Source organism: Schistocerca serialis, chromosome 3 (assembly GCF_023864345.2).
Source record: "Schistocerca serialis cubense isolate TAMUIC-IGC-003099 chromosome 3, iqSchSeri2.2, whole genome shotgun sequence".
NCBI lineage: Eukaryota > Metazoa > Arthropoda > Insecta > Orthoptera > Acrididae > Schistocerca > Schistocerca serialis.
Genome location: NC_064640.1, coordinates 244,889,798 through 244,916,288, shown reverse-complemented (window position 1 = coordinate 244,916,288; position 26,491 = coordinate 244,889,798). Strand labels below are relative to the sequence as shown.

At 46.6% G+C, this 26,491-nt stretch overlaps 1 protein-coding gene and 1 pseudogene across 1 annotated transcript in view; one reads left to right on the top strand and one right to left on the bottom strand.

Annotated features, from left to right (window-relative positions):
* The window catches only part of LOC126470775 (protein artichoke-like), a 420,235-nt gene that overhangs the window by 350,656 nt on the left and 43,088 nt on the right, over positions 1-26,491 (top strand). The window lies entirely within an intron of this gene.
* LOC126471683 (5S ribosomal RNA) lies at positions 19,706-19,823 on the bottom strand (annotated as a pseudogene).

Genomic DNA, 26,491 nt, shown 5'->3' with positions numbered 1-26,491 from the left:
GTTGGTCCACCTCTGACTCTTATACAAATGTTTGTTCGGCTTGGCATTGATTGATGCAGTGGTTTGATGTCCTCCTGAGGGGTATTGTACCAAATTCTATCCAATTGGCACATTATATCGTCAAAATGCCGAGCTGGTTTGAAGGCCCTGCGCGTAATGCTCCAAACGTTTTCCGTTGGTAAGGGATCCGGCGACCTTGCTGACAAAGGTAGGGTTTGGCAATCACGAAGACAAGCAGTAGAAACCCGCGCCATGTGCGAGCGGGGCTTAGAATATCGTCGACGTCCTGTTATAAAATGAAATGACACTCCAGACCATCACTCCCGGTTTTCTGGCCGTATGGTCAGTTTGGTATCCCACCGCTGTCTGGGGCGACTCCAGACTCGTCTTCGGCCTGTAATCTCATTGTCTGTACTAGAATTGTCTTCAGTGCTGTGTCTCGCGTCTCGCTTCGAAGTGAGCCCCGATGACCAGCAAAGACAGGGTGGGATACCAATCTACCCGTCGCCCGCTATATGACCCGACAACCATCAGTGACAGTCTGTTCATGAAGGACCATTTGTTTGTCGTCCGTGGGCCCCTGACGGCACAGCGGTACGTGGACGGTATTCTGTGCCCCGTTTCAATGCCCCTCATGGCAAGTCATCCTGGGCTTACATTTCAGCAAGATAATGCCCGCCTGCACACGGACTGCTTGTCTTCGTACTTGCCAAAGCCCCCCAACCACTTCGGGATTTTGACGATCTAACGCGACAATCGGGCAGAATTTGGTATGATATCCCTCAGTAGGGCATCCAATCACTCCATCAATCAATGCCAAGCCGAATAACTGCTTGCATCAGACGAGAGATGGACCAATGTGTTATTAACCTCTTTCTCATTTTGTGAAGCTCTTTCTCTTGAATAAACCATCCAACTGTTGTTCTGAAATCTTAACACGTACATCACAAATACCGATTTCCGTCCCATCGGATAACTCGTTCGTGGTGGTTAGTTGTTGTTCTCTCTTTTATTTTTTGAGTCTGAGTCTCTAAGAGGCGATCAAAAAGTTTACGTCCGAAGGCCATATAGTCCATAGTCCGTACGCCAATCAGGAAATATCGCCGCGACCACTGAGGTAATCATTCACCGACGCATGAGGTTCAAGATACACGTTTGGCAAAACACCATGTCCTGCTGCGTGAAGAAGTCCATAACTGACTGCTGCACATCCTCGTCCGACAGGAATCGTCGACTCTTCAAGGTCTTTTTTAAGAGACGAAAGCCGTATGAGTTAAGATCAGGGCTATAGAGCGGGTGCCAGAGCGCCTTCCACTTCATGTGGCGTACTTTTGCGTTACGACATTTGTGATGTAAGAACGTGTGTTATCGCGAAGCAGCAGTACCCCTTGGTGTACCAGTGAGTAAGAATGGTTTACGATAGACATGCTACCCATACACATTCTTAATTCTCCGATGGATGTCGACTGCTGTTTGTCCTTCGGCGGCCAAGGAAAGCATAACAGTGCGTTGTTCCTGCTTTGACGCATTTGGTAATAACGTCGCATTTACTGCACGCATGTCGGAAAGATCTAAATGCCACACTAATCCCTTGTCTATGTGTAGATGCTTGTATAACCGCATCGGAACCGCGCTATGTTGAATATACTCAGCAGAAACGGCCCCAAAGGGGACTTATTTACCTCCCCTTATATTTGTATAAATTCAGCTCATAAATGTTTACTTAAGCTTACGGTAATTGGACGGGCGAAGGGGGTCTGCTACAATAGATACGCTTGCTCCAATTGTGTAAAAACGTGGTCCTACATCCATCCTGAATTCTAAATCCTACAATTATAGGGACTTATTTTTAAAGACTATTCATTAATAATAGAATCCTTTCAATGTAAACGCTGTTTATTTCACTTACTGCAATTTAAGTGTGCCCTAAATGATCTCACTCAGTTCAACAACATACTTGCCTCTTAGCCACTTGTCGCAGCTCGTGGTCTCGCGGTCGCATTCTCGCTTCCCGAGCACGGGGTCCCGGGTTCGTTTCCCGCGGGGTCAGGGATTCTCTCCTGCCTCGAGATGACTGGGTGCTTGTGTTGGCCTCATCATTTCATCATCATTCATGCAAGTGGCGACTTTGGACTGAGCAAAGGTTGGGAATTTGTACTGGCGCTGATTACCGCATCATCATCATCTTAGCCACTAAGTACGTTTGCATTGGGAAAATATTAATTATTCTGTTGACTCACACTAATTTGTTTAAGGCTTCTTCTCGTGTCAAAGATTTTAAACAAGGTCGCCTATGCAAATGGCTGCCATAAACATATCACTCCGCTGTCTTCAACTGACAATAACTCACGATTCTTCTCATTTATTTTCAAACAAATGTTTTCCATGAATTCTCTACTATCTCCACGACTGGAAACACTTCTTATTTTCTTTAAACTATTCCTTTAACAAAATTAACATTTCATCCGCACATCTATGCTGCAGCCCGACCGTCACACTTAACCACTAGCCTCGATTGACTCTCTTCACCGATTAATAGCGTGTATCGTTTACTAGAGAATACCCAACCATTGGCGCGAAGCTCTAACTTCCAGAGCCTTCTAGAGCATCAACGATATCACAGCCACCAGAAATTACCAGCTAATATCGATTCTTTGTAAGCTTATTGATAACGGTACCCAAACAACTGTGAGGTTTGCCGATTACATTTTAATTCTGTCAGAGACAGTAAAGGATTTGGAAGAGCAGTTGAACGGAATGAAAAGTGTCTTGAAAGTAGGATGTAAGATGAATATCAACAAATGCAAAACAAGCATAATGCAACGTTGTAGAATTAAATCAGATGATGCTGAAGGAATTAGATTGGGAAACCAGAAACTTAAAATTGTACATGAGTTTAACTAATTGGGCAGCAAAATAACTGATGGTGGCCGAAGCAGAGAGGATATAAAATGTAGAGTGGCAATGGTAAGGAAAATGTTTCTGAAGAAGAGAAATTTGTTAACATCGAATTTAGATTTGAGTGTTAGGAAATCTGTTCTGAAAGTATTTGTATGGAGCATAGCAATGGACGAGAAGAGAATCGAAGCTTTTAAAATGTGGTGTTACAGGAGAATTCTGAAGATTAGATGGGTAGATATCGTAACTAATAAGGAGTTGCTGAATGGAACCAGGAATAAGAGAAATTTGTGACATAACTTGACTAATTGAAGAGATCGGTTAATAGGTCACAATGTGGGATATCAAGGGACCACCAGTTTAGTACTGAAGGAAAGTATGGGGGATAAGAACCGTAGAGGCAGACCAAGAGATCAGTACAGTACCGTAAGAAGGATCAGAAAGAGGTACGTTGCAGTAGTTGTTAAGAGATGAAGGCTCTTGCACAGGAGAGAGTAGCAAGGACAGCTGCATCAAACCAGTCTTCGTACTGACTATCGTAATAGCAACGGTAAGAAGGACTTTCAAATTTCCCTATATAATACACTCATGAGCGAAAGAACCTGTACACCTGCCTAATATCATATAGGGCCCCCGCGAGCACGCAGAAGTACAGCAACACGACGTGCCATGGACTCAACTAATGTATGAAGTAGTGCTGGTGGGAATTTACACCATGAATCTTGCAGAGCTGTCCATAAATTCGTAAGAGAAAGAGAGGGTGGGGATCTCTTCTGAACATCACGTTGCAAGGCGTCCAAGATATGCTCAATAATGTTCATTTCTGGGGAGTTCGGTGGTCAGTGGAAGTATTTAAACTCAGAAGAGTGTTCCTGGAGCCACTCTGTAGCAATTATGGGCTGTCGCATTGTCCTGTTGGAATTGCCCAAGTCCGTCGGAATGCAAAATGGACATGAATGGATGCAGATGATCAGACAGGATGTTTACGTCCCTGTCATCTGTGAGAGTCGTATCTAGACGTTTCAGGGATCCCATGTCACCCCAACTGCATACTCCTCACACCATTACAGCGCCTCCACCAGCTTCAACATTCCCCTGCTGACATGCAGGGTACATGGATTCGTGAGGTTGTCTCCATACCGGTACATCTCCATCCGCTCGATACAATTGGAAACGAAACTCGTCCGACCAGGTAACAAGTTTCCAGTCATTAACAGTCCAATGTCCGTGTTGACGGGCGCAGGCGAGGCGTAAAGCTTTGTGTCGTACAGTCATCAAAGGTACACGAGTGGGCCTTCGGCTCCGAAAGCCCATATCGATGGTGGTTTGTTGAACGGTTCGCACGCTGACACTTTTTGATGGCCCAGCATTAAAATCTGCAGCAGTTTGTGGAAGGGTTGAACTTCTGGCACGTTGAACGATTCTCTTCAGTCGTCGTTGGTCTCTGTCTTTCAGGATCTTTTTCCGGCGGCACCGATGTCGGAGATTTGATGTTTTACCGGATTCCTGATATTCAGGGTGCACTCGTGAAATGATCGTATGGGAAAATCCCCACTTCATCGCTACCTCGGAGATACTGTGTCCCATCGCTCGTGCCCCTACTATAACACCACGTCCAGACTCACTTAAATCTTGATAATCTACCATCGTAGCAGCAGTAACCGATCTAACAAGCCACTTGCCTGACATAGGCGTTGCCGACCGCAGCGCCGTACACTGGTTCTTCACATATCTTCGTATTTTAATACGCATGCCTGTACCAGTTTCTGTGGTGCTTCAGAGTATTAGGCAAATAATTATATGTTTGTCAAATAGGATGTGGCTGATACCTGTTTCTGTCCTTCTCCAAGTCAGATAGTGCTCCATTCCGAAAAAACTTGATGTTGATGAAACACTAAACCTTACCTTGCTCGACAATGAACAGTGGCGGAAAACTCTCACAGTTTTCAATGAAGAAATATATTGAAATTCACACTTGAAGAAAAACTGCAACTTCTATAAGTAGTTAAAGACATATCGAACTGGTTAACAGCTCTGAAAATGACCTTATTGCTAGTAGAATTGCCTCCAGTACAGAAACTCGCTTCTTGTTTCAGGAATTGTGAGGTGCTTTACCTTAAAGCACATAACGAGTAATGCAAGGAACAAAAGGCTCTGCAGGCACAATACCCTCTAAGTGAAAACAGTTGATAACAAAAGAAGGCGAGAAACGTACGAGAGGGGGACACACAAGAAAAGAGGCAATAACGGAGCGCAGGAACAGTGGCGTGGCCAGCGTAGCATCTCAGCATCGGGAAAAGTGCCACAACTGACGGCTATTAAAGTCGCCCCCACCCCCCCAAAAAAAAGGAAACCGAAAAAAATGTGGGCACACTGCCACTGCGCTGGCTCGGATTTAGGGCCGCTGACAAGTCGAAAGCTATTTCACGGTCAGACGGGCGTGAACTTCCAACGCCAGCTGCATGAGGCCGTCGTCCAACAATTCCAGTATTCTCGCCTGCCATCCCGTCTCTGCACGTGTGTCCTGGCTAACAGCTCGCTATCCCGCTGCACTGCTCGTTAAATATCATTGTTCGAGTGAACACAGTTAATGGGTATGCCTATATCAATCTACACGACTGCTGCTGTGGCCTCGTAGCAAAGCCTTGTACCCTTCTAAACAAAGTACGGTGTTGATTCCAAATGTTAGAGATAACCATGTGAACTCATTATCACCCTATATAACGACCAGAAATGGAAGACGTAAAGTAAATCAGAGTAAAGCAGTATCAAATGAGAGAATAGCAAATAATATTCTGATCGTCTCTTACTTTAGATTGTGATTATTCGTTCGAAGAGAGCTTCCCATAATTACATGTGAGATACAAGATATTGGGTTTCTTGTAACTGAGGGTTAGCCTATCACCTGCGAACCAGAAAGTTATTTCCTGCCATACTGTACTTGCTGCATTCTTCAGTTCCTAACTTCTCTGTGGAACACTTCTACTTGTATCATAGCTACTTACTTTCTTTCTTTTCAGCGGTCACAGGCCCTGTAGACAACGCGCTGCATCAACGATCTGCTTCCGTCTTCTTCTATCTCTCGCTGTCTCTCTCCACCCTGCGAGGATTCCTAATGCTGCGGCGTTCTTGTTTATACCATCTTTCCACCGTGTGTGAGGTCGGCCCAATAGTCTTGTTGCTTGGAGAGTGCCCTCAAATGCGTTCTTAGGAATTCTGTTGGTTTCCATTCAAGCCACATACCCAGCCGATTGCAGTCTCCTACTTTTTAATTTGTGGACGATAGTGGGTTGCTTCATTAACTGATAAATTTCTGTGTTCTTTCTAACTCTCCATCTGTCATTCTCCAACCACAGGTCCCCAGATTTTTCTCATCACTTTTCTTTCGAATACATTCAGTTTTTCTCTTGCTTCCTTGGTAAGCGTCCAGCTTTCCGAACCATACAGTACTATTGGTCAGATGATGGTGTTATATATCTTAATGCAGCGCGGTTTGAGGCACTACGTCACAGATTGCGCGGTCCCTCCCGCCGGAGATTCGAGTCCTCCCTCGGGCATGGGTTTGTGTGTTGTTCTTAGCATAAGTTAGTTGAAGTAATGTTTAAGTCTAGGGACCGATGACCTCAGCAGTTTAAATATATATCTTAATTTTAGTGGTCACTGACGAAGCTTTACTTTTGAGTGGGCTGCTTAGAGCGTACAGCAGTTTAAATATATATCTTAATTTTAGTGGTCACTGACAAAGCTTTACTTTTGAGTGGGCTGCTTAGAGCGTACAGACATCTTGATCCTAAGGCTATTCTCTCATTTATGTCTAGAGCTATGATATTTTCACTGCTGAAGCGCGATCCAAGGTGTTTAAACTAATGAATTTTTCTGAATATTGAATGGTGGTCAATTTCAAAGTGTGGGTTTGGGTTTATGACTCAACATATCTCCACATATTCATTTTTTTTCTGTTTATCAAAAGTCCCATTTTGCTGGCACTGTGTCTGAAATATCTGTGCATTTCCTTCAGCTCAGCCGGCCTGAGTGACCGAGCGGTTCTAGGCGCTACAGTCTGGAACCGCGCGACCGCTACGGTTGCAGGTTCGAATCCTGCCTCGGGCATGGATGTGTGTGATGTCTTTAGGTTGGTTAGATTTAAGTAGTTCTAAGTTCTAGGGGACTGATGACCTCAGAAGTTAAGTCCCATGGTGCTCAGAGCCATTTGAACCATTTTGAACCTTCAGCTCATCTTCAGCTCAGCCGAGTATTTAATTTCCCTGGTACCCGCTAGACATCTGCATGGCCGAGCATCCCCCTATCCGCCACCTGGGGAGACGCACGATGGGGAACCAGAAGCCCCTCACGGGCATAGCAGTTAAAAAATAGTATGCCAGTTTTCAATACTTCGGAAAATGACACACAGATGTTCACAAAATAACGAGCTTTCCACCATTTTACAAACATTTATTACATCCTTCGGAAGCGTTTAAACCTGGCATTGAACTGCTTGCTCTGTCTGAGAACCCACGACTGCTCTGAAGATGACAAGAGTATAGTATGATTGTGATAGAAAGTTCTGGGAGTTTGTGGGAAATGAAGTGGAGAAAGGGCCTAAAGTAACTGCTCTGAGCAGAGAAATTCAGTTTAGGGAAATTCAAGGACTGGAGACTGCAGCTGAATCAGCTTGATCAATTCCACGTTATGTATACCTTCTGTATGTATCCTGAAAGTATATTGTTGCGATTAACTTGCTTTCTTCAGTACCAGCTCTCACATGATTGTTTCGTTTTACTCAATGATGTGAAAAAATCTAGATTTTTCTTTGAACCATGCTTTCATTCGCGCTCGTTTTTATGTGTCTTACGGCAATTTTTACTTCTTTATGCTGTGGGCCAGTGCACATTGGCGACATGGTTAATCCTTGTGGCACGGAAATCACACATCAGTGTTCACGAAGTACCGGGTGACTGAAGTGAAAGTGTAACTACTCACGGAGGTCCAGTGTGGGCTGTAATTACCGTATGGGAACGAATCTTGATATGCTGATGCGTTAATGCGGAACCGATTTAAGCTGGAACACATTAGTTCCAGTTTTGGCCATCAGGTACAAATCTGGCGCTGTACGCTGTTTGTATGAAGGTATGATATCCACCCATTCACTTGACAAGCCATAACGTGGATGAACAGTACGGGTTTTGAGAAGAGAACCGTGCGCTGTTTGTGAAACTGTTTTACATGAACGGCAACAATTACAGTGCTGCATTGAGAGAGTACCGCCGATTGAAAGGTCTGAGGAGGGACCCGATGTCATTAAATGGTTTATAGAAGAAGACAATGAAATTCTAAAACACGGGAGAATTTGGTGTGACACCCAATGCAGCACGTGCCCCAGGTAGAGCTTGTACTCGTGCACTGTCAAGAGAATTGTTCATCCCATGGTCAACAGTACGGGAAGTTTTGAGGTCTATTGTACACTGGAACTTGTAAAAGATCCAGAAGGTGCAGCAATTGGAACTCCATGATCCGCAGCAATATTCTGATTACGGTCTTCGGTTTCTGACACGGATCGAAGTTGATGACATGTAGTCGGGCGGCATTATATGGAATGTCAAGGCACATTTTACACTACCGGGTGCAGTGAATACACAGAACTGCCGAATTTGGGGTACTGTTGTGCAAGAAGAGCAATTTCACTCGCCACAGGTAACTGTGTAGTGTAGATTTACAAGCACCTTTATTATCGGAGATCCTCTCGTTCAGCAGGTGTTTCCTGCTTTGGAAGAGCGCAGCTGTGTGGAAAAAATTGTTTTTATGTAAGACGGGGCAACACCTCATGTCGCTCGCACAGTAAAATATCTGCTTAATGCAAACTTCCACGGACGTGTTGACCCCAGAGGTTTTCCAGGTGCGCGACCTGCAAGACCACCTGATCTGAATTCATGCGACACTTTCGGCATTTCCCTGAGCTGAAGGCCAGTATACAGGAACACACTGCCCAAATTCCACAGTAACTGCTGCGAGCAACCGTCGATCATGTCATTTTACGGACGCAGATCTCGTCGACGTCTCCGGCGCTCGTCTTGAACAAATTGTGAAAGCGGCAGTTAATAATAAAATCAGTATTATGTCTTTCGCACTTGTTTGACCTTTTCTGCCCACTTCCCGTTCCTAATCCATTACATATGACAACATCTCTAAACGTTTTTCTTGCATTAACAGCGCCAGACTTGTATCTCGTGGGCAAATTGGAACTAATTTATTTCCAGTTTACTAAATCAGTTCCGCATTAACTCGTTAGAATATTTACCAAAATTCGCTACCATACGATAATTACTAGCTGTGTGTAGCTGCACTTTAATTATAATCACCAGGTACATTCCGTAAATATCGTGTCGTAGGCATCCCGCTATCTGACATACCAGACTTGCATCCAGGTAATATAGCTTCTTTTGCTGATGATACAGCGATATATTGCACCGACAACAACGAAACGAACATTCACACATTCACAACTAACTCCAACGGGCTCTGCTACAGGTTGAAAAATGGTTCGCAGAATAGCGAGTCAAAAGAACTGTGAACGAAATGTAAGCAACCTTTTGTACAAGAAAAAGACAGTACAAAACCCACTGCTGTTATTCAGTGAATAATAATCCACCCAATATCTTGGAATTCACTTGGACAAACGCTTTATTTTCAAGAAACGTATGGCTGACGCACCAAATAAAGCAAGGAAAAAACAGTATCCTAGTTCATAAGTCGATAGTACAACCAGTAATCTTATACACCTGCCATGCGGGGACATGCTGCGTCTCCGCATATCAACGAATACGAAGTTGTCCAAAATAAGACATTCTGTAAAATTGCTACACCGAGAAGAAATGCAGATGATAAACGGGTATTCATTGGACAACTATATTATACTAGAACTGACATGTGATTACATTTTCAATCAATTTGCGTGCATAGATGCCGAGAAATCAGTACCCAGAACAACCACCTCTGGCCGTAATAACGGCCTTGATACGCCTGGGCATTGAGTCAAACAGAGCTTGGATGGCGTGTGCAGGTACATCTGCCCATGCAGCTTCAACACGATACCACAGTTCATCAAGAGTAGTGACTGGCGTATTGTAACGAGCCAGTTGCTCGGCCACCATTGACCAGACTTTTCAGTTGGTGAGAGATCTGGAGAATGTGCTGGCCAGGGCAGCAGGCGAACATTTTCAGTATCCAGAAAGGCCCGTACAGGATCTCCAACATGCGGTCGTGCATTATCGTGCTGAAATGTAGGGTTTCACATGGATCGAATGAAGGGTAGAGCCACAGGTCGCAACACATCTGAAATGTAACGTCCACTGTTCAAAGTGCCGTCCATGCGAACAATAGGTGACCGAGACGTGTAACCAATGGCACCCCATACCATCACGCCGGGTGATACGCCAGTGTGGCGATGACGCATACACGCTTCCAATGTGCGTTCACCGCGATGTGCTCCCTGCCGCCGTTGGATAAGCAGCTGAGCACCAAGTCGTATACTCCTAGCTCACTCGTTTGTTACATAGTTTAATTCTTAATTTCTTTGCATGTTTTTGGTACTTGCATTGTTTAATTCATAAATTTCGGGCGTATTATAGTATTTGAGAGTTGTAGCATCGCGATTTAGTACCTGAATAGTGTAAATTCGCGTAGTCGTTTGTCTACTGTTTTTGTTTTGAACGGCCAGTGTCGGTTGGTCACAGTCAGTGTGCTCCCTGCCGCCGTTGGATAAGCAGCTGAGCACCAAGTTGTATACTCCTAGCTCACTCGTTTGTTACATAGTTTAATTCTTAATTTCTTTGCGTGTTTTTGGTACTTGCATTGTTTAATTCATAAATTTCGGGCGTATTATAGTATTTGAGAGTGTAGCATCGCGTTTTAGTACCTGAATAGTGTAATTTCGCTTAGTCTCCTTCCGCCGCCGAGCAGTGTCAGCAGTGCGCAAGTAGCAGCATTACTGCATTTACTAGGCAATCTTGTATTTTAATAACCGTTTAAATTTTGTCGATTTGTTTGCGCTCTCTGTAGATTAGTTCAGACGTTCTTTGCAAAACAGTTTTTAGCATGGATAGGGACTGCAACTGCTGTGTTCGGATGCAGGCTGAGTTGGCATCCCTTCGCTCCCAGCTTCAGGCAGTGTTGGCTTCGGTCACACAGCTTGAGGCTGTTGCCAATGGGCATCACTGTGGGGGTCCGGATGGGGGTTTGTCGGGGACGGCCAGCTCGTCCCACGCATCCCCTGATCGGACTACGACTGTGGTTGCCCGGGATACTGCCCGCATTGAGGCTGATCCCTCACCTGTGGTAGAGTGGGAGGTCGTTTCAAGGTGTGGCAGGGGGCGAAAGACATTCCGGAGGGCTGAACGGAAAGCCTCTCCAGTTTGTCTGACGAACCGGTTTCAGGCTCTGTCTCAGGCTGATACTGATCTTCGGCCTGACATGGCTGCTTGTCCTGTTCCAGAGGTTGCCCCTCAGTCTGCAAGATCCGGGCAGTTGCAGAGGGTGGGCTTACTGGTAGTTGGGAGCTCCAACGTCAGGTGCGTAATGGGGCCCCTTAGGGAAATGGCAGCAAGAGAGGGGAAGAAAACCAATGTGCACTCCGTGTGCATACCCGGGGGGGAGTCATTCCAGATGTGGAAAGGGTCCTTCCGTATGCCATGAAGGGTACAGGGTGCACCCATCTGCAGGTGGTCGCTCATGTCGGCACCAATGATGTGTGTCGCTATGGATCGGAGGAAATCCTCTTTGGCTTCCGGCGGCTATCTGATTTAGTGAAGACTGCCAGTCTCGCTAGCGGGATGAAAGCAGAGCTCACCATCTGCAGCATCGTCGACAGGACTGACTGCGGACCTTTGGTACAGAGCCGAGTGGAGGGTCTGAATCAGAGGCTGAGACGGTTCTGCGACCGTGTGGGCTGCAGATTCCTCGACTTGCGCCATAGGGTGGTGGGGTTTCGGGTTCCGCTGGATAGGTCAGGAGTCCACTACACGCAACATGCGGCTACACGGGTAGCAGGGGTTGTGTGGCGTGGGCTGGGCGGTTTTTTAGGTTAGATGGCCTTGGGCAAGTACAGAAAGGGCAACAGCCTCAACGGGTGCAGGGCAAAGTCAGGACATGCGGGGACCAAGCAGCAATCGGTATTGTAATTGTCAACTGTCGAAGCTGCGTTGGTAAAGTACCGGAACTTCAAGCGCTGATAGAAAGCACCGAAGCTGAAATCGTTATAGGTACAGAAAGCTGGCTTAAGCCAGAGATAAATTCTGCCGAAATTTTTACAAAGGTACAGACGGTGTTTAGAAAGGATAGATTGCATGCAACCGGTGGTGGAGTGTTCGTCGCTGTTAGTAGTAGTTTATCCTGTAGTGAAGTAGAAGTGGATAGTTCCTGTGAATTATTATGGGTGGAGGTTACACTAAACAACCGAACTAGGTTAATAATTGGCTCCTTTTACCGACCTCCCGACTCAGCAGCATTAGTGGCAGAACAACTGAGAGAAAATTTGGAATACATTTCACATAAAGTTTCTCAGCATGTTATAGTCTTAGGTGGAGATTTCAATTTACCAGATATAGACTGGGACACTCAGATGTTTAGGACGGGTGGTAGGGACAGAGCATCGAGTGACATTATACTGAGTGCACTATCCGAAAATTACCTCGAGCAATTAAACAGAGAACCGACTCGTGGAGATAACATCTTGGACCTACTGATAACAAACATACCCGAACTTTTCGACTCTGTATGTACAGAACGGGGAATCAGTGATCATAAGGCCGTTGCAGCATCCCTGAATATGGAAGTTAATAGGAATATAAAAAAAAGGGAGGAAGGTTTATCTGTTTAGCAAGAGTAATAGAAGGCAGATTTCAAACTACCTAACAGATCAAAACGAAAATTTCTGTTCCGACACTGACAATGTTGAGTGTTTATGGAAAAAGTTCAAGGCAATCGTAAAATGCGTTTTAGACAGGTACGTGCCGAGTAAAACTGTGAGGGACGGGAAAAACCCACCGTGGTACAACAACAAAGTTAGGAAACTACTGCGAAAGCAAAGAGAGCTCCGCTCCAAGTTTAAACGCAGCCAAAACCTCTCAGACAAACAGAAGCTAAACGATGTCAAAGTTAGCGTAAGGAGGGCTATGCGTGAAGCGTTCATTGAATTCGAAAGTGAAATTCTATGTACCGACTTGACAGAAAATCCTAGGAAGTTCTGGTCTTACGTTAAATCAGTAAGTGGCTCGAAACAGCATATCCAGACACTACGGGATGATGATGGCATTGAAACAGAGGATGACACGCGTAAAGCTGAAATACTAAACACCTTTTTCCAAAGCTCTTTCACAGAGGAAGACCGCACTGCAGTTCCTTCTCTAAATCCTCGCACAAACGAAAAAATGGCTGACATCGAAATAAGTGTCCAAGGAATAGAAAAGCAACTGGAATCACTCAATAGAGGAAAGTCCACTGGACCTGACGGGATACCAATTCGATTCTAAACAGAGTACCCGAAAGAACTTGCCCCCCTTCTAACAGCCGTGTACCGCAAGTCTCTAGAGGAACGGAGGGTTCCAAATGATTGGAAAAGAGCACAGATAGTCCCAGTCTTCAAGAAGGGTCGTCGAGCAGATGCGCAAAACTATAGACCTATATCTCTTACGTCGATCTCTTGTAGAATTTTAGCACATGTTTTTTGCTCGCGTATCATGTCATTTCTGGAAACCCAGAATCTACTATGTAGGAATCAACATGGATTCCGGAATCAGCGATCGTGTGAGACCCAACTCGCCTTATTTGTTCATGAGACCCAGAAAATATTAGATACAGGCTCCCAGGTAGATGCTATTTTTCTTGACTTCCGGAAAGCGTTCGATACAGTTTCGCACTGTCGCCTGATAAACAAAGTAAGAGCCTACGGAATATCAGACCAGCTGTGTGGCTGGATTGAAGAGTTTTTAGCAAACAGAACACAGCATGTTGTTATCAATGGAGAGACGTCTACAGACGTTAAAGTAACCTCTGGCGTGCCACAGGGGAGTGTTATGGGACCATTGCTTTTCACAATATATATAAATGACTTAGTAGATAGTGTCGGAAGTTCCATGCGGCTTTTCGCCGATGATGCTGTAGTATACAGAGAAGTTGCAGCATTAGAAAATTGTAGCGAAATGCAGGAAATCTGCAGCGGATAGGCACTTGGTGCAAGGAGTGGCAACTGACCCTTAACATAGACAAATGTAATGTATTGCGAATACATAGAAAGAAGGATCCTTTATTGTATGATTATATGATAGCGGAACAAACACTGGTAGCTGTTACTTCTGTAAAATATCTGGGAGTATGTGTGCGGAACGATTTGAAGTGGAATGCTCATATAAAATTAATTGTTGGTAAGGCGGGTACCAGGTTGAGATTCATTGGGAGAGTGCTTAGAAAATGTAGTCCATCAACAAAGGAGGTGGCTTACAAAACACTCGTTCGACCTATACTTGAGTATTGCTCATCAGTGTGGGATCCGTACCAGATCGGTCTGACGGAGGAGATAGAGAAGATCCAAAGAAGAGCGGCGCGTTTCGTCACAGGGTTATTTGGTAACCGTGATAGCGTTACGGAGATGTTTAATAAACTCAAGTGGCAGACTCTGCAAGAGAGGCGCTCTGCATCGCGGTGTAGCTTGCTCGCCAGGTTTCGAGAGGGTGCATTTCTGGATGAGGTATCGAATATATTGCTTCCCCCTACTTATACATCCCGAGGAGATCACGAATGTAAAATTAGAGAGATTAGAGCGCGCACAGAGGCTTTCAGACAGTCGTTCTTCCCGCGAACCATACGCTACTGGAACAGGAAAGGGAGGTAATGACAGTGGCACGTAAAGTGCCCTCCGCCACACACCGTTGGGTGGCTTGCGGAGTATCAATGTAGATGTAGATGTAGATGTAGATGTCGCCAAACACGGATGCGACCATCATGATGCTGTAAACTGAACCGGGATTCATCCGAAAAAATGACGTTTTGCCATTTGTGCACCCAGGTTCGTCGTTGAGTAAACCATCGCAGGCGCTCCTGTCCGTGATGCAGCGTCAAGGGTAACCGCAGCCATGGTCTCCGAGATGATAATCCATGTTGCTGTAAACGTCGTCGAACTGTTCGTGCAGATGGGTTTTGTCTTGCAAACGTCCCCATCTGTTGACTCAGGGATCGAGACGTGGCTGCACGATTCGTTACAGCCATGCCGATAAAATGCTTGTCATCTTGACTGCTAGTGATACGATGCCGTTGGGATCCTGAACCCACCGATTCCATATTCTGCTAACAGTCATTGGATCTCGACCAACGCGAGCAGCAATGTCGCGATACGATAAACCACAATCGCGGTAGGCTACGATCTGACCTTTATCAAAGTCGGAAACGTGATGGTACGCATTTCTTCTCCTTACATGAGGCATCACAACAACGTTTCACCAGGCAACGCCGGTCAACTGCTGTTTGTGTATGAGAAATCGGTTGGAAACTTTCCTCATGTCAGCACGTTGTAGGTGTCGCCATAGGCGTCAACCTTGTGTGAATGCTCTGGAAAGCTAATCATTTGCATATCACAGCATCTTCTTCCTGTCAGCTAAGTTTCGCGTCTGTAGCACGTCATCTTCGTGGTGTAGCAATTTTAATTGCCAGTAGTGTATTAAATTCTCCACGATTCGTTATAAGCTCAACAGACCACAGTGACTTTAAAATTAAAACTGTTACTGAAGAGATGCGCTTTATATCACGAAGATTCGTCACTCAACCAACACATTAATTCGTCAATTATCCACGATGACATCAGTGACCAGTACGAACATAAACGTCCAAAGTCGGTATGTTATCATATCAGTAACACAAAATGAGGCTGACATACAATACCATAAACATTGGAATCACATGTTGGTGTATGTTATAGACCAAACATCACTGTAAATAATATTTTTTTTCTTTTTCATGTTAATGACGGATGTTGTCAAATACTTATACGTAAGGGTCCTTGTAAATCTATCATTATTGATGATTTCATTATACACCGTCCAGTCACATTAATTTGACTACCCCCTGCATGCGGCGTCAACGTGCAGTAACCATTTGCAGGTGACCACACTAGTAGTGGAGGGTACATAAGGTGTGTCGGGGGGATGTGGAAAATCCTCTACACCTCCCGTAAACTCGATCCTCCTCGCCCACTTGTCTCACCCATCCTCTCCCACCCGCGCCCACTGCCCCGCCTGTATTCCCACGTCCCACCCGGTCTCCATCTCTCCACCCTCCTTACCCTCTCCCAAGGTGGCTTCCGCCAGATCCCCCTCCCTGATGATGCCCTCCTCCCCTCCATCTACCCCTCCTATCAACTTTGATTCCCCCCTCCCACTTCCTGTGTTTTTTCCTTTGGGCACCCTACCTCCCTTCTCTCTCCTTTCCCCACATCCCCCCTTCCTCCACCCCTCTTCCCCTGGGCTTCCTCCCTTCCTTCCTCCCCCCTATCTCCCCAGCCCTTGGCATCTCTGCTCTCCCCTCTCCCACCTCCCTCCTCCTCTCTTGGCAGATCCCTGGACTCGTATACGCTCAGTGGACATTTGTGCGCCGGAGATCATCGCCATCAGTGTCTCGTGTGTGTGCCTTTGTGTTTGTGTTCAGTGTTCTTTCGCCGTCACACCACCACCGTTCACCTGTGCCATCGCAGTCGTCCGTGTTTTGTGCACCGTGTCAACAGGTTTTAGTGTTTTTTCTTGTCCAGCGTGAACGGCTTCATGTATCTTGTTTTTCGTGTCTACAGTTTTTACCTGCCATTTTTATTGTATTATCTGTACCTACTTTCTGTCATTTATTGTACCACTCGCGGCTGAAGAGCAGCTTACTATGGTGCTGACAGCCCACCTATGTACAAGGTGATTAAAATAACAATAAAGAAAAAAAAAGAGGTGGAAAACAGTGTAGTCGTTGCCGTAATGCGCAACGGAGCGATTTATCTTACGCCCAGAAGGGTTCGATAATTGGCTTTCGGTCCAAGGGCGGAAGCATTTCCGAAACGGCTACGTTTGTAAACAGTTCACATTCCGCCACGATTAAAGCCTACGGTGCATGGCAAAATAGCACTACCCAAAACCGACGCCGAGGCAACTGTGGTGCGCCACGGGTCATAGATAACAGGGGTCAATGAGGGCTGCGGAGATATGTATGGGAGAATAGACGTGCAACTGTTGATCAACTAACCTCCCGCTGAACCATGGTGCTGTCATCAACGACAGTTCAGCGAATGTTGCTGCATACAGGCCTCTGCAGCAGGCGCCTGGTTCATGCACCCATTCTAACTGCTGTTCATCGGCGACGAAGGCTGAAATTAGCATGCCAGTACCGTAACTGGACGTCCACTGAGCGGCAAAATGTGGTCTCTCCAGATGAATCACGTATTATGCTCCATCTGACAGATGGCCGTTGGAGTGTATGGTCCTGCAGCAGTCGTCGTAAGGACCCAGGCCGGACGAGAGAACGTTATGGTCTGGTGTGATCTCGTATTTCTGGAAGGTATAGTGGATCAACACAACTATGCATCTATCCTTGGGGACCATTTACAACCCCAGATGTAGTTAGTTTTTTCCTCGGTATAGTGGCATCTACCTACAGGACAATGCAACGTGTCACACAGTTTGCAGCTACATTTGTGGTTCGAAGAGCACCAGGATGAGCTTGCTATACTCCCTTTGCGACTAAACTCCCCAGATTTAAACCCAATCGAAAATCTGTGGGACCACTCCGAGCGGGCTGTTCATGCCATGGATCCGCAACCGTGAAGCCTAACGCAGCTGTTCGCGGTAGTGGAGTTAGCAGGGCTCGACATACCTGTCAGTTCTTTCCAGATCCTCTTTCTTAACGACCGCGGTGCAAAAGATGGTTATTCCGGCTTCTGACAGGTGGTCACATTAGTGTGACTGAACCGTGTAACACAAAAACTTGTAACTATGTGTATATATTCATCTGTACCTTGTCATGTTGCGAGGTCTTCGTTACCCTCATGGTAAATATTTTGCCACAATAATGCGACGTCATGGTAGTTATAGGACCTGTTTTTGTACTAAGCAAACTACATAAAAAGAAGGCATCTCACAACACATTGTCGAATATTTGCCGCACGAACATTAAAAAAATAAATCTTTCCTGTTTATATGCACATTTCCCTGCGGTCGCCTCTGTAGATTGCCGTCATTACTACTTGACTTTCTCTACGCACCTGCTCTAGGTGACTTTTTTTGCCGCGCGGGATTAACCAAGAGGTCTATGGCGCTGCAGTCATGGACGGTGCGGCTGGCCCCGGCGGATGTTCGAGTCCTCCCTCGGGCATGGGTGTGTGTGTTTGTCCTTCGATAATTTAGGTTAAGTAGTGTGTAAGCTTAGGGACTGATGACCTACGCAATTAAGTCCCGTAAGATGTCACACACATTTTTTTAACTGTCTTTTTTGTGGTTTTGTTAGGAACTGAGCACTCGGGAAAAAAACGGTGGTGGTAACCGAAATGGAACCAAAGAGAGTAGGAATTCCGTCGTGCAAAAGGCAGAAAATGGTGAAATGTACTGAGGAAAAATTCGAGCAAGCGAGTAAAGCACGACATATGAAAATCTGAAGGTTTGATTTTTTGTGGTTTACGATGTTGTTACAGGATGCCATTTCTCAGCCCAGTTCCTACTCTGAAACATGATGCGTTCAGTTTAAAGCGACTTTTTACTTTAGAAAATTAACGCTATTTCTAGAGTTCACCAGCGCCATAGCTCGTATGGATGCTGCCATATTTTCTTGTGATGAAACCGTTCAGATTTACAACGTTAAGGAGATGGCGGCTGCTCGCCTCTCAGGTGGCTGCACGTGCAATCCTTCCAGCAGTAAGTACTCAGCATTTTCGCGTACATGACGTGATACTATCGGGCTGTTATTGACAGACAAAGCGAACCGAGGACCATTCCATATCAGGAGCTAACTTGGACGCATGAGTAGATGTCGCCAAGTTCTAGATCCAAGTAGTGCGCACTGTAACCTCGCAGTGCAGCCACTGGAAATGATCGAGGAACATGCCTTCGGGGTCAGCCTCGGGGGTTTGCTGTTAACGTCACTACATTTACTGCCGACTAGATGGGGAAAGAAGGCAGAATAGGTAATTCAACGAGCAAGCAATAAGTTAATGTTGAGCAAGTCAGTAGTGTACAAATTACGAAATGAGGCACACGATACCGTGCGGAGTGGAATTCAAGTATGTGCCCCCAAAGAACAAGAAGCAAGTTGCCCTTAGTAAGTGTCACATCGACGAGATGGATAAATGTGTTATTAGGTAGAATTTTCTGCGCCATTTTGAACAACACAAAGAAATACAGCACTCCGTCCTCGGGCCACAACTGGCCCATCAAATGGTTCACATGGCTCTGAGCACTATGGGACTCAACTTCTGAGGTCATTAGTCCCCTAGAACTTAGAACTAGTTAAACCTAACTAACCTAAGGACATCACACACATCCATGCCCGAGGCAGGATTCGAACCTGCGACCGTAGCGGTCTCGCGGTTCCAGACTGAAGCGCTTAGAACCGCACGGCCACTTCGGCCGGCACAACTGGCCCATCGGGACCGTCCGAAGCTGAGGATGCAGATAGGAGGGGCGTGTGGTCAGCACACCGCTCTCCCGGTCGTTATGATGGTTTTCTTTGACCGGGGGCGCTACTATTCGGTCGAGTAGCTCCTCAATTGGCATCACGAGGCTGAGTGCGCCACGAAAAATGGCAACAGCGCATGGTGGCCCGGATGGTCAACCATCCAAGTGCCGGCCACGCCCGACAGCGCTTAACTTCAGTGATCTGATGGGAACCGGTGTATCCACTGTGGCAAGGCCGTTGCCCACAAAGAAATACAGGGGGTGGATAAAACTATAGGAAGATCAAAAACACAACACATTGCCATGGCTAATAAGGCGCAGGAAACATGTTGGCGTTCAAAACAGCTTCCCGTCCTCTCGGAGTGGATAAATACGTTTCCTGTACGGTTTTCAAGTGAATATGAGGTGACAAAAGTCATGGAATAGCGATATGCGCATATACAGATAGCAGCAGTATTGCGTACACAAGGTATAAAATGGCACTGCATTGGAGGGACAATCATTTGTACTCAGGTGATTCAAGTGAAAATGCTTCAAACGTGATTATGGCCGTACGACGAGAATTAACAGACTTTGAACGCGGAATGGTAGTTGGAACTAGACGCATGGGACATTCCATTTCGGTAATCGTTATGGAATTCTGTATTCCGAGATCCACAGCGTCAAGCGTGTGCCGAGATTACCAAACTGTATGCATTACCTCTCACCACTATCGAGAGCAGCGGCGTTTGGGTAAAGTTGTCAGTGCTAACAGACAAGTAACATTGCGTGAAATAATATCATAAAATAATGTGGGACGTACGATGAACATATCCGTTAGGACAGTTAATGGGCTATGGCAGCAGCCGAACGAAGCGAGTGTCTTTGCTAACAGCACGACATCGCCTGCAGCGCCTCTCTTGGGCTCGTGACCATATCCGTTGGACCCCAGACGAGTGGAAAACCGTGGCCTGATCAAACGAGTCCAGATTTAAGTTGATAAGAGCTTATGGTAGGGTTCGAGTACGACGCAGACCCCACGAAGCCAAGAACCCAAGTTATCAACAAGGCACTGTGCAAGCTGGTGGTGGCTCCATTACGGTGTGGGCTGTGTTTACATGGAATGGACTGGGTCCTCTGGTCCAACTGAACCGATCATTGACTGGAAATGGCTATTTTTGGCTACTTGGAGTCCATTTGCAGCCATTCAGGGACTTCATGTTCCCAAACAACAATGGAATTTTTATGGATGACAGTGCACCATGTCATAGGGCCACGGTTGTTCGCAGTTGGTTTGAAGAACATTCTGGACAGTTTCAGCGACTGGTTTAGTCACCTATATAGCCTGACATGAAGCCCATCGAACATTTATGGGCCATAACCGAGAAGTCAATTCGTGCACAAAATCCTGCACCGGAAACACTTCCGCAATTATGGACGACTATTGACGCAGCATGGCACGATATTTCTGCAGGGGTCTTCCAGCGACCGTGCCACGTCGAGTTGCTGGACAAAAGAGGTCCGACACGATATTGCGATGTATCCCATGACTTTTGTCACATCAGTGTATACCATTCTTCCTGCAAACTAGTGGGCACGTTCAGGTAACGATGATGGAAGAGGACAGTGATCACACAAGTTTCTCTCCGAAGTAGACCACAAGGGCTCAATTTTATTGTGATCTAGTGACTGTGGTGGCCAGTGGAGGTGGGACAATTCATCCTCGTGCCCATAAGAGCAGTCCTGGTTGATACGAACTGTGTCGTCTTGGAACACAGTATTACTATTCGGGAACAAACATTGTACCATCGGATGGACCCGTTCAGCCAAAATGATCACATAATGCTTGACAGTAATGCGACCTTGCAGGGTAACCATGGGGTACATGGAACGCCACGTTAAGGCTACCCAAATAATCACCGAACGGCCGCCAGGTTTCACCCTTCACAATCACCCAAACATACTTTCGTCGGCGTTGTGACATAGCGGATGATGTTTTCCACTTTACCTGTATGCGGTATAACCCTTCGATACGGTGCCTCTTGAAACACCGAACACTTCAGTTGCCTTGGTTACTAAGCACCCACCGTACGGGCACCAACAATTTGCCCTTGTCAACCACACAGAACCCTGTTCTGCCCACTACTGACACTCGTAACGTATTGAGTACCTGGCACAGATGACGTTCGTTGCCAAATACAGCAGCGAAACCTGCAGGCTTGGCGAGCATCTGCATTTATGTTCAAGCATGCATTTCTCTCTGTATTTCCATATTTTTGTGCATCTTCTGTATGAACTTAGAGAAAACTGCACAGCGTTTTTAATTGGTTTCAGGCAAAGCCTCTTCACGAGTTACAGTTATGTCAATGATACAAACAGAACAATTGTCTGACCTCAATGCAAAACATATGTGACAATGTATTACATAATCGAACTGTACAAAAGTAAGCGATGTGAGACATAATTGCCCTAGAAAGTGCTTTAGTCTGACTGCGCCATAGAAGTTTTTAATATAAAATCTGACTTGGTATATACACTAAATGTCGTGTGACGACGGCCTCCCGGCGTGTAGACCCGTCGCTTGGTGCAAGTCTTTCGATTTGACGCCACTTCGGCGACTTGCGCGTCGATGGGGATGAAATGATGATGATTAGGACAACACAACACCCAGTCGCTGAGCGGAGAAAAATCTCCGACCACGGCGGGAATCGAACCCGGGCCCTTGGGATTGACAGTCTGTCGTGCTGACCACTTTTTTTTTTCTTCTTTTTCTTTTTTTTTCAGATTTTATTACACAAATCCAGATTTCGGCTAGTAGCTAGCCATTCTCAATGATAAGTTACATAACAGTCGCTGAGTGCACCCACTTTCCGAATGGAAGGCAACGTGCAGAAGTTATTTTTTAAGTTGCGGTAAAAGAGAATGCCAACTGGGAGAAGTGGAATGAGGCACACTCAGCCAACTGCAGAAACTAGAAATCTGCGGTGCCGTCAGCTGAGAAGTGCCAGGAATGAAGTGAGATGACCTTTTTTTTCTTTTTGCAGAATGGTGTAATAATAACAAACATAAACTGGTTCTAGCATTTTTTTTAAATATATAAGACAATGACTTTTATAAAATAAAATTTTTCTGGGAAACGTAAATAAGTGGACTTTTTTTATATAATAGTGAAAAAAATATCCTGCTTCTGTCAGTACAAAACAATAACGGTCTACGTTCCTCTTTTGGGCGCGTACCTCGCTAATCCCGTTATACCTCGCGTTAGTGTCAGGTACGTCTTCACGTGTGGTTGTGGATCCTCTCCACTGCCCTGGTCCTTTCTTGTTCTGATACGTATAGACAATAATTACATTCTCCTACCCGGGACACCCCTACTGGGTGGGGGATCAAGCAAGGCACTCCCTAAAAAATTTGCGTAATATGTTCGATATCTCGGATGTCTCATAAGCTGTGAGTAGTAAGGCCCAAAAGTCGAGCACATTCTTACTGCCGTGTCGGAAAAGATAACGCACAGTCAAACCTCGAATCCAAGTCACTGCGTTTGTCTTTGTTCGGGGATAATATGTCCTATCTGGAAGAAGTAGTATGCGTGGTTCTATTGTTTGTGGCCCCACCCGAAGGAGGAAGGCGATCATTTTTTTGACCAAACACCTTACGTCCGCCGAAGGTCCGCATATCAGGCGATGCTCCTCTGTGTCTATAACATTGCACTGCGGACACAGTGGCTCGTCCGCCATATGAATTGTATGCAACCTGGAACGAGTCACGTATTTCCCATTTACCACCTGATACCACAGTGCGCGCGTTCCTGTATCAAAGTGTGGGTGGTGCACTGTACGCCATACCACTGATTACGTAACTGTTGGTTGGCGTCGCTCTACGGCATTATTCGGTCGTCGTCGAGTCAAGATGTGATATACATCACGTGCCGTTACCGTCCTGCTAGTCGGTAGTTCCATATGTACATAACTGTGTTCCACAAAAAAGATTCGCATATGGGCAAGCGATGGTGAGATGTGAGACACCGCTACCGGAGCCGAACGAGAAGGTGGAGCGAGTTCGTCTATCAAGGTGCCCGTCAGACTGGTCTGGTGTCGTGTCCACATCTTTATCATTGTGGTTACATAAATAGCCACTGCTCGGTCGCGTACGTGGACTAGTCCAAGACCTCCACGACTACGAGGAAGGGTGAGGGTTTCGTATCCTACCTTAAAAAGCAGACCTGTGCTCACAAAATATCCTAGTGCCGCCAGGATTCGGTGGGCCAACACCACCGGCATAGGAAGAACTTGTGCCAGGTGGGGGATGCGAGAAGCTAGATAAATGTTGGCAAAGGTGACCCGTTGTATCATATTCAGTGCCCTTAACCTGTGACTTCGGACACTCGCACGAATTGTTTGCAGAAGATGTCTGTAACTCAGTGCTGCCGTGCGTCGAACGTCTGTAGTGAAGATAATTCCCAGGCATTTCATCTTGTTGATCGGCTGTAATGTTGCTACACTTCCTGTCGGGCGTCCTCTCCCGATGTTCATCGCTCCCGACTTTGCCATGTTCTGGCGACTTCCCGTAGCCATACAATACAAATTAATCCAATGCAAGGCCGCTCTTGCCTCGTCGCCTGACCGTGCTAAAAACACTAGGTCATCTGCGTATGTACGGCATATAAACTTGTTGTGGCTTATTCCTTGGAGTCGATTCCGGAGCCCGCAGAGCAGCGGCTCGACAGCGATGGCATACAATATCGTTGACAGCGGGCACCCTTGTCTGGCCGATCGTGAGATGGTGATGGGCCCCACCAAGCGTCCATTGATGAGCACTTTGGATGCGGCTCCGTGGAGTAGTCTCATGACGACGGTGACAAAACTTTCCGGAAACTTCATTTTCGTCATCACGTCCGCGATATAAGCACGACTCAGCCTGTCAAATGCGCGCTCGAAGTCTATCGATACCAATACACCCCGGAGACGACATGTTGATGCCAGTGCGATAACATCGCGGTAGTCGCTGAGTGCCGTTTGTATATTGCTATCTCCTCCTAGCTGGGTTTGGTCGAGTGATATCACTTGGCGTATTACGCGTTTAAAGCGTGCTGCAAGTATCCTGGCGTGGATCATGTAGTCGCAATTAAGAAGGGTCAGTGGCCGGTAGGCCTGTATCCCTCTGCCGCCAGATGGTTTGTGGATGGGGATGATCATTCCTTCCACGAAGGAGGGTGGAAGTGCCACGTTGGGAGACATCAATTCGCAGTACATGGCAGTCCATCGTGGAGTCATGAGATCTTTAAACGTACGATAAAACTCTAACGGAAACCCGTCGGGCCCCGGCGATTTGTGCGACGCTCCCTTATCAATCGCTTCCATTACGTCGTCAACTGTGACTTCTCCTGTTAACTCCAGGTTGGCCGACTCGTCGAGACACGCAGAGAGCGTTCGTCGGACCTCATGAAAGGCTGCCTGATCGTGTTCCGCTTCGTCATAGAGATGACCGTAGTGTTCCACAAAAGCGTTGGCAATGTCTTTTTGCGTTGTCATACGGCGACCATCTGGCAGTACGACCGTCTGTATTAAGGTTCTGCGGCTACGTTGTTTTTCTCTGATAACGTGATACATCGACGGTGATTCTCCATGGACTCGTTCAAAGGCCCTTGCACGGATTGCGACACCCTCCAGACGGTGGCGCGTTGTGGAAATTATTTGGGCCTGTGCTCGTTTTATACCGGCACGACGCTCCTGTGAAGGTGCTTGTACAGAAAGTTCGCGGAGCATCGTGAAATAAAATTCCGTCGTGTGTCGCCTCCACATCATCTGCTCTCTTCCGTATGCAATTAACGCTCGGCGCAATGCAGGCTTAACGCAATCCATCCACCACAGCAACGTCGTCGGATATGTCGGGAGGCGTCGTTCACACACGTGCCAAGTGTCTTCGATTAAGCGTCTGCACTCAGGTTCCCTGAGGTGTGCTGTATTCAGTTTCCAAGCACTGCGACTCCTCCACACTTGTTGATGACTCAGGGAGACCGTGCATATATATGCTATGTGATCTGAAAAGGCGACAGGCCACAATTCCGCATCGAGGATCGCAGGTTCGAGACGACGTGTTACGTAAATGCGATCGAGACGACTTGCAGAGTGACTCGTGACGTAGGTGTAGCCACGTCTGTCGCCATGTATCGTCTCCCATGTATCAATGAGATTCATGTCCTGTATGAGTTGCCGCAGCTCCGGGCATGAAGTATAACGTGGGTGTTGATCTTTTGGTGCGAGCACGCAGTTGAAGTTGCCTCCAAATAAGACATGTTCATACCGACCTAAGAATAGTGTTGCAACCTCCTCTGCGTAAAATCGGGATCGGTCGCGCCGTCTGTCTGACATCGCTGTTCCGCTGCCGCCGTCGGTAGTAGGTGTAATGTATGTATCGTACTCATAGAGGTTGGGGAAGCTCTCAACACATACTTCCTGCAGCAGAACGATGTCGACGTCTGACGCATGCAACATGCCTCGTAATAATTGCAATTTGACGGGCGTTCTGATCGTATTAATATTAATAGAGGCTGTTCGATATGCCTGCCGCTTTTCCTCAGTGCGTAAAGCGCACATGAACGCTTATGTCAATTTGTGTGCTGCTGCCCGGTGACATGCTGTCTGTGCGTCAGTCTGCATCTTCTGCGTGGTTAACATCCGGTGGACGCAGCACTCGCCATTGCGGGTGCTTCGTCGGTCTGTGGGTCAGTATCGGATTCTTCGGCCCAGTTCCTGTGCTGAAGGTCCAGCTCCCGTCGTGTCTCTCCGGCCTGGCTGACAGAAGGCGGTGGCGTTGCTGCGGTGGGTGGAGGGACTCCTTCCGTCGACTTTCCGTCCGGTGTGTCTGTATGCAAACCCTGTCTAGCCTGATTCGCGTCGTACTGCTGTGTGGGAGGTAGAACCTCCCGTTGC